Source organism: Serinus canaria, chromosome Z (assembly GCF_022539315.1).
Source record: "Serinus canaria isolate serCan28SL12 chromosome Z, serCan2020, whole genome shotgun sequence".
Taxonomy (NCBI): domain Eukaryota; kingdom Metazoa; phylum Chordata; class Aves; order Passeriformes; family Fringillidae; genus Serinus; species Serinus canaria.
In genome coordinates, this window is record NC_066343.1 from 19,309,356 (window position 1) to 19,326,278 (window position 16,923).

The following is a 16,923-nucleotide window of genomic DNA, read 5'->3' on the forward strand; positions in this document are numbered from 1 at the left end:
TGGATAGAGTAAGGGCAGAGTAGAGGGGGATAATTTCCTCCCTCAAGCTGCTGGCCACACTTTTGATGCAGCCCAGGATAAAATTGGCTTTCTGGGCTGCGTGTGACACTGGTGCCTGACATCCAACTTTTCATCCATGAGAACCCCCAAGCCCTTCTCCTCAGGACTGCCCTCTATGACTCCTTCTCCCAGTCTGTCCTCACATTTGGAATTGCCTCGATCCAGGTGCATCTCCTTGCACTTGCACTCGCTGAACTTTATAAGATTCTCATGACCCCACTTCTCTGGTTTGTCCAGGTCCCCCTGGGTGACATCCCTTCCTTCTTTTGTGTCAGCTGCCCTGCTCAGCTTTGTGCCATCTGCAGATTTGCTGAGGGTGCCCTGGATCTCACTGCCCATGTCAATAATAAAGATGCTGAAGAGCACCAGTCCCAAGAGGGAGCCCTGAGGAAAGCCACTCATCACTGGGTTTCACCTGGGCACAGAGCCATTGACCACAGCTCTCTGGCCAATTCCTTATCCACTGAATAGAACATGAATCAAATCCATGTCTCTCCAGTTTGGAGATAAGAATGTCATGTGGGACTGTGTCAAAGACCTTACAGAGGTCATCTTGTTCTTGCCTTGTCAACTTTTGCAGCCACCCCATCGCAGAAGGTGACCAGTTTGATCAGGCACAATTTGCCTTTTCTGAAGCTGTGCTGGCTGTCTCAGACCACCTCCTTGTTTTTCATGTGCATTAACATTTTTCCATGAGGACCTGTCCCATGATTTTCCCAGGCAGTGAGGTAAGGCTCACAAGTCTTTAATTACCCAGACCTTCCTTTGTCACCTAATTAAAAATAGGCATGGTGTTTCCCCTTTTCCTGTCACTGGGGGCTTTGCCTGATTGCCATGAGTTCTCAAATATCATGCAGGGGACATGCACCAGGCAGCTTTTGTGGCAGCTAGGATGAAAAAGAGGTGAGGAAGTGGTTATCATGGCCAGCACCTCCTACCCTTCCCTTACAGCATGTTTCCACTGGGAAAGGGGTGGTAAAATACCCTTTTCACCATCCACCAGAACAAACTAAAAATACTTTTAAATTTACAGCACCTTCAGGTGCACACACAACTATTGCAATGGCAGTAGCTAACATAGCTTAAGCTAAGAGAGAAAGAACCAGTTAGCAAGCTTCGAGTGAAAGCATGCCCTGTCCTCACATTACACAGGGGAGGGAGGTTTAGTGAATTAAAATACATGAAGCTTGGGTTATGTGAATGATGAAATGTTGTCAGTTTGACAAACACCAAATTTGACCTACTTGCCTATTTGAAAATAAACATCAGGATAAGAAGTTCCCTTTTCCCCTGAAAACTACTTTTCATATGAGTCAATAAAACAAACACTGTTGAAATGCCTTGCTTGGGCATTATTTACACCTGGGTTTCAGGGCCTGGATGTGAAACTCGAATGGAAATTTACACTCAGAAATCATGAAGACAGAGGTGAATTTTTACATTTCCAGTGAAACAAAGAACTTTCTACAGAAGACTTATAAAGACATTATTTAGCATTTACTTTAGTAACCAGTGTAATAAAAATAGAGAGTGCTCTGGTTGAAATTATTCTGATAATGCCAGCAAATGCACAGTATGTGTATTCAAACTGAAACATGTCACTTAACTGGGTGTGGGGTGAACAGGTTGGTAAGGTCATATGTTGTCAGCCTTCCAACTATGATTTGAATACTGATTTGCAAACCTCTGAATATGGATATTATCTCTTTCCTACCTCTACTGCTCCCCAGCTTCCCTGATTCCAGCTTTCCTTACCAGCAGGTAGCTTTTAATAAGCACTTGTCTGCACTAGCACGCTACCCACCACCGACACTGGATGATGCAGGGCCAAATAAACAATCAGCCTCAGACTAGAACAAAGACCCCCGGGCTCTAAGGCTGCCTTTGTAACAGTAGGAAGAACTTTTTTCTTTGGTGCCTCAGCAAGGAAAACCATTCTGCCCTCCATGCCAAAGGTGTAGACGCCTGGGCAGGTGTATGTTGCTAGTCCAGACAAACATGGAGCACACATTCTGCCCTGTCCTCCTGAAGCCTTCATGTGGACCACAGTGCCAGCTACTGTTACTGCCAGGACTTATTGTTTGTTCAATCTCTTAACAGGTCATTAAGGTATTATCTTGTTTGTGTACCTGTTTGCTCTGGCTTGAGGGTAATTTAGATCAAGGTTTTAATTACCACCTCCATCGCGTTAAGATATTACATGGAAGAAAATGTCTTTGAAGGTCTCCAAAGGGCAAAACTCCTTCTTCGGCACTCGCACTTTTTACTAGCCTTTTGATCCTCCCCCAACTCAGGACTACTAAATTGCAGTGCCAAAATTCTCATTAGCCTCAGGTACCAAGAGGAGAAGCAACAGCTAGGATTGGCTAATACATTAAAAAGATAAGAGCACAAACCAATGTCAGAGAAGACTCATGTTCTTGGCTTCTGAAAAGGGGGTTAATAAGATCAGCATGACTACAGAAGTCAGACCCACCCTTCTGCTTTGTTTCCAGCCAAGGATGTGCATCAATCAGATACCCGTTCTGCTCACAAGGGACTCTTTTTCCATGGAGTAATGCCTGGGAAGTGTTTAAGTAGCTCTACACATCCTCCAAAATCCAGCCCAGTTGCTTTGGCAGACAGGGTCTGACCAGGATTTACAGCATGCCCTGCACTCCCAAGACAGCAGAAGAAAGCAGTAATTGGATGGGGGGGCTTTGTCATCCTCTTTTCTGCCCTACCCAGGTTAAATATGTTTGTTAATTAAATAATTGATATCAGAAATCTCCCAAGTGCTCATTTGCATTAACTATTAAGACAGTTTCAAGAAGGATGCAGCACTGCTTTCCAACAAGCTGTAAAAATCCTACACTTGTTAAACAGTGCAGCTGGACTCCTACTGCAGGAAAAAACACAAGCCTGTCCCAAAGCACCAGAGAGGTTCTGCCAGCACCTCCCCTGCCTTCAGCAGGTCCTCAAACCAAAGCTTTCCAAGACATTTTGAATGGTTTTGCAACCACATCTTGAGAATGAATCAGTTTCTTGCTGGTCTGCCTTCCTCTGACTGAAAATATTAGAGCCAGTGAATCACAGTGGAGATACACTGGATGAGAACAGAATTTTTCCTGAGCTAGTATGACTGACCTGGGGACTGAGCTATCACACAAACGTTTTTCTCCCTGTGCAATGTGTTTTCTTCTAGTAGGAATTCAGAGGGCTGTTAGTCCTCATCCCGCTCTCTGTAAATTGTCAGTGATGCAATTTGCTTCTCTACTTACTTCTCTTCTCCTGAACAGTTGGACCTAATGAAGATGACTTTTACCCACAGAATTCTTTCAGTCATGCAGGCTAAAAAATTAAGGCAGCGATAAGGCAGGAATTTATGCTGCCTGAGAGAAACATGCCTCTTTTTGCTCAGGAATAGAAGGTCAGTTTTATCTTCATAATGGCTGACCTTCAACAGTGTGACCTTGAAGAGCTCTGTAGACCCTGGGTGTTTCAAAGTGAACAATAACTATGGCCTGAGTATCTCATCATAAAACAAAAATATCAGTCCCTAATCCCTTGGTTCAGGGTTATTTGTCTTCTCTGCACAGAAGTGCCGCAAGTCCATAATCCTCAAGGCAGGACAGGTTTCCTAACAGATCCCATAACCTGATCAGCAGGACTGGACAAGTTCAGAAGGTCCCATGGGCCAGTGCTGTGCACAGAGCACTGAGTCAGTAAAGACTGCACTCATTGAACTGCCAGGATACTGGGTCTGCAATTAGCTTTGGGTAGGATTTGTAGCTAGCATGCTTCAAAGTGTGATAAACTGGTTCAGTGTGTCTTTACTTTTTAACTTACTGCCAAATGTACAGTACTCTGCTTCAGTTCCAGGACACCTGGAAAGCAGCAGAGGATCCAAGGAGCAGCTACATGCAATAGTCCACACAGAGGACTCTGTTCTTTCCCTCCATATCTTGCAATCACTTACCAAGCAAATGAAAGAATTCTAATGAAAAATCTTTCCAAAAAACACCATACATTAAAATCAAAATATCTCCCAGCCCTGAACTTAGAGACAATCCTACCTCTAAAGAAATTATTACTGTTTAGCAGAAAGAAAATGAAAGGTTATTTTGAAAAGTATTTAGAATATAAACCATTTACATGAAAAAAAAAAAAAGAAAATCAGTCATGGGCTCAGTTTCTGACACTATAAAGATAAGACACAACAAATAGTACAGTATACATGGAGCATATGGGGAGCTTCTCTCCTTCGCTTCGGACTTCAGAGACCCCTGTCACGGAGACAAAGCTGGCAGCTCACCCCTGCCACGTCCCATCCCATGTGCTTCTGGGTGCTTCAGGGAAACTGTTGGAGTGATGAGGACATGTCTGAAATGTAGAAACACACCTTTGTCACATCCAGCCAAGTAACTGATTAAAAGCTGTGAAGACAGGCAAATTGGATTTTAACTGTTCTTGACTCTTAGATTTCCATCTCAGACCCCTCTGGAATGCTGCTGCCTGACACTGAACTCCAAATTATCTTTACATACTCTTTCAACCAGTGTCACTTCTTTGTGCAAATACCCTTCACAATATACACATATTCTGGCATGCTTTTGAATACTCTGTAAGAGGAAGAAAATTGCTGTTAGAGGAGAATTCTCCTCATAGGGACCCAATACCCAAAGAAGCACTTTCCTGCACATAAGCAAGAAATATGTAAAACCTTAACTTCTTTCTCATGAGGAGCAGAGCTCCAGTCTGGCTGAGTCAGGCAGCCCAGAGCCACCTGCCAGCCACCACAGCCACTAGCAAATGCTGCATTTTTCCCTCCAGCTCCTCATTGTGATTTCAATTTGCACCCCTGTATAGCTCTATCCCTTTTTGTCACCTGGACAGAAGGTGAAATGCTTCCACAAGAGAATTTTACATTAATCATTACATGAAACCAGGCAGAAGGCAGGGACAGAAATCGGTGTCACCTGCAGGTTGCAGGTAGAGAGCATGCAGAACTTGAAATGCTCTTAAAATTATTTTTATGTATTTTTAAAATTATTTTATATATTTCTCATGTTTATGTCATATGGAGTTTAGAGCTTGTTTTCAGTAGTATCTATTTCTCTAAATGCTTTTTCTAAAAACTAGCTTTTAAAGCTGTTTCTTATAAAACACAAACTGTCAGTTTCTGCAAACTACGCAGAGTGTAGGAATAGATGGTAAAACAAAGCAAACAAGGGAGGGAAAAAAGAGAGAGTGAGGACCTTGATTAAAAAATGCCAAGATCCTTATTTCAATTAAATAAGGGGATCTCAGGGACAGTGTTGGAATTGTTAGCTTCCCTCTGAAACTCCCATTGGTTTATATCAGCTTATTGATTGTATTCTGCTTACAGAAAAATGCTCAAAAATGGTTTTACAGAACAGATGGCAAGTATTGGTATCATTTAGCCATCCAATATGATTGCTTCTTTACAGCATCTAAAAATTCTCTGGAATTATAACTACAAGAGAATCCTGCGCATTTCAAAAGAAGAAAACATACACCTATGAAAGTAAAACAATTTGGAGTTTGGGTGAATAGCTGGGGTAGGAGTGTGTGTTTTGACTACAGGGAATAATTTGGGGGAGGGTGGGGAAGAAGCCTGAGACCATTTCTGGAATGATATATTGTTTTGAGAGACATGAGTGTCCTTGCTGTGTTTTAAACTGAGATTTCAGAGTTCTGAAAGAAGGTCATACAATCTCCTTCTGCACCAGTGCCTCCGATACAAAATGCAGTTAGTTGTTAATCTGTCTCTCAGGGGTATTTTGGAGCTCTCAGATGCTACTGTGACATTTGTGACAGGTGCCACGGAGGCCCAGAATATCTCAGAGAGTATTGTAGTGAGCCTAAACAGATGTTGTGGATATATGGATTACACAAGGAGTGTCTTATTGGAACTAAAAGTGCTACATGCATCTTTCTGTTCTAGGTACTATGTGCAAGTTGTATGTGTGAAGGGGAATTACAGGAAAATAATGAGTACAGATCATTAAAAGAGATAACAGGTTTTTGAAGTGACATTCCCCCGGGGAAAAATTATATATAATGATTTGCCCTGTTTGAGAGGTCTGACGGACGTTGCCAGCTAAGTGGAAAAACAGCATGCTTGCCAAAAGGGGTCATGTGCCCAGGGCTCAAGAGCTGATGCATCGTACCTGCAGGGACCCTGTGTATTGAGAGATGAGTGTGCAAGTGTAAAGTATTCTTACTGTGTCCTGATTTTCTAATAGGTCTCTGTCCAGCGAAAGCCAGATGCTTAGCAGTTAACTCAGAGAATGTTAATGCTTCCAGGCTTATTGAAAAAGCTTTATTGATGGGGGGAAGTGGAAACAGGAAGACTGGAGTGCTGAAACCTCTAAGCAGCAATACCCTGACCCCAAGCAAATACAGTTTAGCATGCAGAAGAGTCCTTTTGCTGGCATGATTTATGTAATCTGAGAAAGTAGTTTAATTATCCCAGTAGAATACCTCCAAGCTGCTGGATAACATCAATAAGTTACAAAGAGGCTGTAATCTAAAACCCTGGTCTGAAGGTTCAGAAAATGCAAAAGGAAGATGTGGAGAGCAAAAGATCTCAGAGTGGGGAGCTGGAGAAGCTCAGGCAGTGACTGCCACCATGGGAAGTCTGTGGCAGTCACATAATTGGTATTGCTCCCCTTATCTTCATGTACATCAAGTGTCTGCAATGATGGGATTTGGCAGTGTCATTGTCTGTGTATAAACAACAGCACTGTTTGTAATAAACATGCATATTTCACACTACTGTGCCAACTCTGCTGTCTATCGAGCCATATGCTCTTGCGGAGGGTGTCTGAATTAAGTACAAACTGCTTAACTGTGGAATAGGGGACAGATGTGGCACTGTCCCATTACAGGGACATTCCAGGCACAAGGAGTTTCTGGCCAGAAACACTTTATGATTTTCTTTGGTGTGTAAAATGGGCCGAACAGGACTGAATTTTCCTTTACAGCCTTGCCACAATTATACTCAGGCAAGAAGAAGCAGAAAATCACCCAGGAAACTCCTCATTCACCTGCTCTAAAGGTTCTTCCAGAACTTTTAGAAGAGGGAGTGGAGGAGAGGGAGGGAAAGAAAGATGTGCACTAAGAACTGGCTGTGAAGGCAGTCTTTGGAGACATTCTGGAAAGCCATCAGGATGAGTCTGGAACAAGCAATATTTCTGATAGCACCATTGTTTGCCACAATTATTTTTAAGTTTAAAAATATTGAGGCTGCTTCATTTTTTGAAGAAAACCCACTACGCCTCAATCTTTGATGCTCCCTCGTTTTCACACATATCAGCAGCTCAACAGTACAAGAAGTTGAATTTCCTCCTTTTTTCTTTTCTTTTTTCTTTCCTGCGAAATGCACGCGCAAGTTCTCCTCAAAATACTTTCTAAATCTGAATCGGCGCCTGGGAAAGACAGTTCTGTCTCCCGCGTTGCGTGCAGACGGTGGCTAGCGGCAGCAGCCCCCCGGACAGGAGGTATCCCGTCCCCGCGCTGGAGCGGGGCATTCCGCCGCACACGGAGCAGGAGCAGAGCTGCAAAAGCGACAGATGCGCGCCCAGCTGTGCTGGGCTTGGGAACATTTCGCGTGAAAATTATTTTTGAACTTTTTCACCTCGTAGCCTCGGAAGTTTGTGGCAAATATTAGTCGAATCTCCAGAGTACATTAGCTGTAAAGAAGAGTCGTTCCCGCCCCAACATTCCCCTAAAAAGCCCGACAAACCACTTGCGAAGGCAGCCTGCTCTGCCTGCCCGCCCCGCCGTGTCCCGCTCGCCGTCCCTACCTTGTCCGGCTTCAGAAGCTTAGAGATGAAGCCGAACCGGGGGCTGTCCGCGGCTGTTTTCATGGCTCCTCGCTCGCTCCAGGCGGGACCACTCCGGGGCCGTCCCTGAACTCCCGCCGCGCAGCCCGCTGCCGGCGGTCTCTGGGGCAGGACCGCGCCGGTGCCCCAGATGCTCTGCTCGCCCACCCGCTCACTGGGCTCGGGATGCTCGTGAGAACGTCTCATCCCGCAGCGTCGCGGCAGGACTGGCCAGGAGCACCGCCTCCGCTCAGGTGTCGCGGCCGTAGGAGCTGTGTTAAAGCCGACAAAGTTACACCTGCTGGTGTTCTCATCAAAACTGGGTGATGCTGCATCAATCACTGAGCCTGTGGTGTTGGGCTGGTGCCTGTGTGTGACCCCCAAGGCAACACCCAAGGCTGGTGCCTGTGTGTGCCCCCCAAGGCAACACCCAAGGCAGGCATGTCTCCTTTCAAAGCACAGCTTGTAGTGGATGTATGCTGAGGAACAGCATGATGCATTTGTGCTCAGGGTCCATCTGGCTTTCTTAAATTCCTAGCTTTTGTTTAAATGACAAATCGTGTCTCAACAGAGAACACCTACTAATGTGCATAATTGCATACATGATCTCTCTTGTGTGTTTGCACTTGACTGGTGATGTGCTTGTGAGGTAACTCAAACAGGAGGAAATTTTCCTGTCATCTCTTTTTCTTCATCCCAGGCCTGGTGAAACTTTTAGGGATGAAATGGATACAACATGCCTGTATACAACTGTGGCAGAAAAACTGGTCCTAGCGACCCAAGTACCCTCTTCTGCTTGATGAAGGCAACCACCAATGCCATTGAAATGTTCATATCAAGCATGAGGATCAGCTATCAGGTGAGGCACTGCACAACCCCCCAGACACAATGGGCAAGGGGTTTCCACAGGACAGCTGGGGAATGGTGTTTGACATGTGGCAGACATCATGTTTCTTCACTGTGCCTGTCCCCACTCCATGCCTTATATACTCCTTCCTTCTGGTAGAGGAACTGCAGTTCACTTCAGCCAGCAGTGGCTCATTTCTTCCTGTTCTACAGTCAAACTTCCTCAAACACAAGGTCCCAGCTGCCTGCAAGACCTAGGGGAGAAGCACAGGTGAATGGCCAGCCCACTGCTGTCTCACCAGTCCTCTTCCAAGCTGAGAGGTGGAAGGTGACAAGCCCTTCTTACGCTGTAGCTATCAGGTAGCCCATGGAGCACATCACCCCTGTGTGGTGAAAACACACCAAAGAGTATTTTATAACAGTATAATGTATCCCCTCAGAGGCTGCATTTCCTAAGATATTGATATAGTAGTAATGTTATCTCAAATTCTCTCTACAGGTTACTCACTGAAATAGTATATCCTTCCTTTCTCAGGAAACGAGACTCATGAATAGCTCGAGACTTTTCTGTTACTAGATATAGCACAATTATGTATATCAAATTACTCATTATTCAAATAGCTCATTATTATGATATAGACAGGCTTTCAGTGCACTCCTTCCTTTTGTGCAAACAGCCCCAGAATAAAAAATGGGCAGTGGCACTGGGGACACTCAGATGTCATCACCCACACAGCTGAGAAGTCCTCCATATATAATTGAACTCCGTGTGAGATATTTTGCTTCCTGGTTTGATTTCAGCTCACTGAATGGCAGTCATGTAGGAAATTTTCACTACTGTAATTTGTCTCAGTGTGGAGTGCTGGAGGAGAGCAGAGCTGTCTGAGGCTGGGACAAGGGACTGCCTGAAGGAGTACCTTGCTTCTCCCTCACTGCTCCAGCCCAGCAGCCATCTGCAGGAAGCCACGCTGGCGGTGGCCTCAGCGACAGTGGCACTCCTGCATCCAGGAAGGCTGTACCACAGTATCAGTGGGAATCTCCAAACAACAACCAGCACCAAGAGCAAACATACCTTTGACCCTACGGCTCCTTAATGACAGGCTGCGTGAAAAGCCAGGGAATTTACAACCATTAGTGCTCCACAGCACAGGCTGTGTACTCCGCTGGAACCCTTTCAGCGGAAGGCACGCCTGCACCTGAACCTCACCGCAGCTCTGTCATGTCTTGGTTTAGCAACCCCCAACAGCCATCAGCCAAAGTATGTGAGACAAGTCTCCTCCCGTGCATGCACCATGGATCTGCTCCAAATCAGAGTTCTGTCTTGTGTTCTTCAGCCACAAACCACACCAGTATTGTGACGTTTGTGCTCTGAATTTCTGGCTGCTGTCTCATTTTTTTTCTTCAACAGTTGGATTTGGGTTGTGTGTTTTTTTCTCTATTTCTACCAAACCTTTTAGGTTATGGCCAGACAGGGCTGCAATTCAAGGACTTAGGACAAAAAAGGATGATTCCTTGTTCCCCTTCCTTCACCTCCTCATGTCCCACTTCCATTAACTGATAAATGTAAATGTAAATGTAAAGAGATGTAAATGTAGCTCAAGTCATGAAATCAGCCAGGGTAAGAAGGATACAGGAGAAGATGGAAGAAGCTGATGGTTCTTTCATGATCTCTTCCGGGAGTGGTTTTGTTTCAGGATTAGCTCTGTTAGCTCTCTAGGTTCAGATGGCTGCCAGTGATAGTTAAGCATGAGGAAGCCACAAACCACTTTTGCATTGATTTCACAGCTTCAGCAATGGCATCCTCCCAGGCAGCTCTAGCCAGGGTGATCCTGGCCCCTGCATGGCAGGGCTCTCTGCCAGCAGGCCTGCAGAAAAATGCTTTTCTGCAAATCCTGCAAGGCTGAGAAGTGGACAGCAGTGACCCTGTGGACAGTTCAGCATCATTTACACAAGCTCTCTCCATATATCCAGACTAGCTAGGAATTCGGGACTATCCTCTGAAGAAGACATTGATTCCCATAGCCATTCTGAAGGCTCCTGTTTACTTCTCCTTGAACAGCAGACAGTTTGTGCCACCCTTTGCCTTGAGTGGCAGAAGGCTGACAGGGGAATGCACACTTGGAAGGCCTTGGACAGATGGGGAAGCTTCAGGTTGCAGCTGTGGCCCAGGGGCTTTCACCCCTCCTGGTAACTGATGGCTGTGTTTCACACAACCTTTACTGAGGTGGGCAGTATGTTGAAAAGAGCTGGAGCTCCTCACCTGTTCCACATAAATACAAGATATGAAACTGCTTTTCATACTTTTTCTTTTGCTTTGTGTTTTACATCAGTTCCTTTCTAAGGAACCAGGATCGATTCGAACCTGCTGTTGTAATGAATTTATCTAACAGCATGTCATATTATGTTAAAGTGAAACATACAGGATCATATTTGGTTTCTGTTACTTGAACTTGAAGCAGGTCTCCAAAAATAATATGGATACCAGTCAGATTACCAAATTATATAAACTATTTGGTATAATTTTATATCAGTGGAAAAAATGGTTCTGTATTTCAATCCTGAAATGCCATGCAGCACAGGGTTCTGTTGTGGCATGTTGGTACACAAATTTAAACACAAAGGAAATCTGCGTTTCCTGACCTGTGAATTATGTTGATTCTCCCAGGACAACGATGACAGCCCTAGATTTCATCTTTGATCTCCTTCTCTGTCTTAGTTGACTTCTAAACTAGATCTGAACAGTGAAGCTTACTCAGATGCTTTTGTCTTTCTGTTCCCCTAGGACTGTGAGGTATTTTCCCATTTCCATGGCACAGGGAATCCAGTCAAGCACACACTCTCAGTAGCTGTCTAGCACCATGGTGAGGTTGGTCTTCTCCCACTGCTCTCCTGTAAATACACTTGAATTTGTTGGCCATCATCACCTGAGGAAATCTACTTAAAGGGTGTTTATAGCCAGTTGCAGGTGATATGGTTAAGAGCTAGCACAAATAATTCAGTACTAAGGCGAGAAATAGCACGTCCATTTCACAGGATGTAGGGGACAAATGGATCTGTGTAGATGTACTTTCAACTCAGACAACTCCTATGTCACTGAACAATGGAGATGCAAGAAAGGTGATGTTAGTGATAATAGAAAACTGTGCTAGTATCTGGCATGAAATGCTTCACTGTTGAAATGTACAAGTGAGCAAACATTTGAAATCATGGAAGAAACAGCTCTGAAATGTGAGTGTGCATGTCTCTGGTAGAGACTGTGACCTGCTTTTCTTCTCCAAACAGCTTTCAGAGGCCTGCATCCTGCTTGAGTAATATGAAAGAGAATCCATGTGAAGAGTTTATGAATTTTATATAAACTCCTTCCTTCTGCGGGGAGTGATGTAGATGTGAACTGTCACTGGCAGAAGAAAAACTGCCATGAAACAGATGAGACCTTATGATGGATGGAAAGGTGTAGCAAGCAGGACAAATGAGACCAAACTATTTCAAAGAGCAGAGAACTTGCATGCAGACCCAAACCTCTCCCTGCAATAAACCCCATCTCTAGTTTTTCTAGGCACCACAGGGGCATTTTTTCCTGCCTTTTTTTTTTCCCACCTGTGCTGCTCTCGGGTAAACAGGGGAGCAAAAGTTTCCAAAGTCTCTTGAGAAGCAGTCAGAAAACCATTTGCTTCTGCATCTCTTCCACATTTTAACTGATGTTGTTTTCAAGGTGGCCAGCTCCTGCATCTTCACCTTGACAACCATGTTAATGAACTCCACTCAGGATTCAGATTTAGCCTGGGATCCCCAGATATCTCTCATGATGCACCTGCAAAATCACATCTTCACTTTCTCCTGGAGAGTTTGGTTTTTCAATGTCTCTAAACTTCCTTAGGGATCTTATTTTTATCCCTGATCATCACAGACTGAAACAGGGTTTTATTTATTTTCATGTACTTTAATAGAAAACAGCACAAAGATGAAGGTCACTAAACACAGAGGACTTAATATGGGAAATAAACAACAGGAGATACTGAAGCACTGGCTAACACAACATACTTGGTTGTGAATGGCAAGAGGAAAGATTCTCTCCTTTTGTCTGTACCTCTTGTTTCTCTTACTTCTGTCTGTAAATTAAAAAGTGAACTCCAAATCCATGATATATTGGAGCCAAATAATTTGTTCTACTGCGCTCAGAACTTTTTTACACTGGAGATACCTATCCCTAGGCTTTTTGTCTTGCTCCCTTTAAAGACCTCTGTTCAAGTTCCATTAATATATTCATTCAGTGTTTTTGAGACACAAGCACACAAAATAAAATACAGAGAGAAAACTGCATCTGCACTATTTGAAAAATTATCTTTATGTATGATTTCCTCCTAGCCTGTCCCATGTGACACTAGGAGAGTATCACAAGCCCCTGGGAACAAGCTCATTTAAAAAAATATGGGTTAAGTATGTAGACCATTATTAATATTTAATGTATTGAGTATGTTATTAGATATTTATGAGGAATAAAGTACATAATTATGCATGCCATGAATATATCATGTAATTGCCATTTTTTGTTGCAGTTACTGTTAATCAAGTTTGACAATACAAAGAGAATTTGGGCTATCTAGAGTTTTAACAAATATTAATTGAGCAAAACCCAGCAAGCTTGAGTCTATTAATTTACTGACTCTGTTCAGTTACTTAAAACAATGTGTCTAATGAAGAAATCAGAGACATGCAAATCAGAGGAAAGATGATCACTGCTGAGATCTGCATGCAAATGTTGTCATGTATGTTTTAGTAATTTTGTGTGTTTTGCAAAAGGGGTGGGTCTGTAATTGTGAAGGCTCTGAAGAATCAAGTATAGACATGAAAGCTTTTTAGTTTCAGCTGGCCTTTGGAGGCTATTACACCCTTCTACAAGGCCTGTCCAATTCATGCCTTCAAGGTTTAAGTGTGTCAGCTGGGCTCCTACACTTTTCTTTCAGCTTAACTATACCAGGATTAGGTTTGAATTAACTTCCTTTTTCAAAATGGCATGCTGTGCTCCTACAAAGAAATTCATCCCCCACATTTACCCATGGGTCAATAAAGTCTTTAATCCCCTCTAAAGGTGGACTAAGCTCCCTGCAGATGGACTTTGCACAGAGCAAGGCGGAGGCAGACCCTGCTGTGCCTGAGGGCTGACCCTCCCGGTGTCACACAGCCCCAGAACGAGCCTGCCCCTTTACCTGTGTGCCCGCTGGGCATCTGAGGCTCTCCAGAACCCCCACACCAACAGCTCCATTTAACACCAGTATCCAGCTGGGATCAGCATTTAGGCACGCTGCTGGAGTAGCTGCCTGCAGGAGCACTGACTCTGCTGCCTCTGGGCAGCTGCCACTGCTGAGAGCTCCTGTGCCTCCTTCCCCTCTGAAGGCTGACAAAGGCTCTGGTGACCTGTCAAAGAACAAGTGACTCAAACAAAGTTGGCTTATGTGTATAAAGGGATGTGCATCACAGAGCAAAAGGTCAGAAATGTCACTTGGGGGACTTCATCTGAAAGCACTGCAAAGAGATTTGCTCCTTTTAGTGCTAGTAAAAAGCCAAGGATGGAGTACAGTGACACTCCTGCTCCCTAGTCCTGTTTTGTGGAATGTGGGGCATAAATTTGTCCCTGGCCAGCAGTATTTGGGGTCCAAACCCCCAGATCATGGCTCTGGTTCCCCATGTGTTTTGCTCTGCAGGGCAAGCCCAGCACCACAAGGTGCAGAGCCAGGCAGAGGGTGCAGAAGCAGAGAGCTATGGCTCCAGGTGTTGTCCCACAGATACCACGGAGCAAACTGAGCTGTTGCCAACCTTTCTGTGTGGCCTTGGTTGCCTTCATCTCATGGGTCACAGGCAGAAGCAGGGGTTCCCCATGATGTGAGTCCCTGACATGGGCCCACAAATACTTACACACACTCCTGGAGTATCTAGGAAATGAAATCTCCCTGGATTCCCATGAAAATTTCTTTTCATTCCTTTGACTTCTACAGTCTGCTTGACAAGTACAGCTGTTCTCATCAGGCCTCCCTGATGTAGCAGCCTAACTGAGCAGAGCAGACTTCCCTCCAATTCAGTTACAACACACTGAATCCACAGAGGCACACTCACTTTGCCCTGCTGTGGAGAGGAAAGTCAAATGCCTGTTAGGGTGCCAAGGGTGACCCTTCTCAGTCCCCTCCCCAAATAACTTGTCAGGCAAGGATTCCAAAGAGGTCAAAGATAGACAAACTCATCCTTGTTTTGAATATTGTAATATTTATTACAATTTTACTGCATTCATGTTGAATGTGTGTGAAATGTTGGTGAAATAGAACATGTTACCCTGATCTAATTTTTTTTACCATTAGTTTAAAGCAAACAAGAATAATCTGTTCCTGAGTGACAGCAGTAGACGAGCAGAAGTGTTTATGCTACAGCTGTCTCAACCCATAAGAAAAGGCACATCTCAAGTGCCTGAATCTTCATTTGCCAGTGTTTCCAGAGCACAAAACTTAATTGAAGTGACTGAGATCGGGGCATTTACTTGTTTAAAAAAAAAAAAGTCTTGCTTTATGTCCACATTGACCCCAAATCCAGCTAGCATCAAAAAGCACCAACAAGCTCAATTTGTTCTGACAGGACAAGCGGCCTGTGGGTAGCTGGAGTAGGCTGGGCAGCCAGTAAGGGGATGGGAGGAGGGTCCAGTCCAGACTGGCTATCATATCAACAGCTGCTGCAGAATTTAATTTCCTTTTATAGAAGGGAAACTGTGGGAACTGTTGCTCTCCAGAGTCAGTGGAGCCTTTGGTTTAAAAAACTGCCCTCCCTGGGGAACAGACGCTGCGTAACATCTCAAATGCCTGTGTGTTTGCTCAGGTTTCTGCTGCAGCCAAAAACAGTGTGCTTGTGTTTGCTTTATGCAGGGACCTGTGACGCCTGCCTTTTCTGTGGCTTCTGCTCCATGACTTGGAGTCACAGGAGATGAGAAAGCCTGCAACAGTCCCAAGAAGTTACAGGCAGAGGCCAAGGGAAATGCAGTGTTAGGACCATCAAGGGGCAGAAGGAGAAACGTGCCAGGAGCATTCCTGCTGCTCTGCACGGGGCCCATGGGGCACAGCCCAGGCTGGCATGCCTGGCCAGGTCTGTGCTGGTGCCCACTGAGCTCAGAAGCTGTCACAGGGCTGGGGAACAGCTTTCCCATTGATAGCTGCCATTCCCAGCTTGTGCTCAGAGCTGGCAATGCCCCTCAGCAGGGAGAAGCATGCATCCTGGGCAGAGTAAACATGTGCCTCTGCAGTTCCCTCATTCCTGTGTTTAATAAAGATAAACCAGGGCTGGCAGAAGGGAAAGGGACAGGATTTGTCTTATGGCCAGGGAAGCTGACCTTGCAGTTTTCTTCAGATGCTCACCACCATCACAGTCCTCACTTGCACCAGCAGGTCCTCATTGTGTAGAATGAAGTTGTTGGAGGCTGGATTTTTTTACACTGAAAACAGATGTCAAGGCATGGAGCCATCAGAAAAATTTGGTGGTAGTAGCAGTTTGCATGGTGTGCACAGGAAGCTATCTATAGCAACTGGGAAGTCACAGAGGGCATGTTATCACCGCCCTGCAGGACTCATTTCGGCCACATACAGCGAGTTATATATAGAGCTGTAAGCAAAAATACAGAAGAGCCCTGTGCATGTGTTGGAAAGCCTCATCAGGACTTCTCTTGAGCAGACTCCTGTCCTTGACCTCACCAGAGAACTGCATATTTCAGAGGATATTTTGGAAAGATGCTGGACAGCAGGTACTTCCCGAAGACAGCTGATCTGTAAAGTACAAGTGTACGGACCAGAGTGCATGTATGCCCATTCTAACTAAGATTTCTGATTTCCTTCTGAAGTATTTTTGTGCTATTTATAGAAACCTTCCCCCCGTGCCGCCTTCCCATCTATGTACCTCACAGATTGGCTGCACAATAAACTGTCCCACCAGAGCAAAGCTCTCTTTGGTTTAAGAATCCACAGGTTGGGGGTTCCGCGGTGGTAAAATAAAAATTAAAGTGGAATCTAAATAACTGAAAGAAATAGTCCACTGAAGTATCCCAAGGCAGGATGAACTGTTCCTACACCATGCCCAACAGTTCTTAGTCTAACCTGCTGTGAAAGAGAACCCCTGAAAAATGCTCCCTGGGTAACAGGTTTACACAGATGATCCCTTT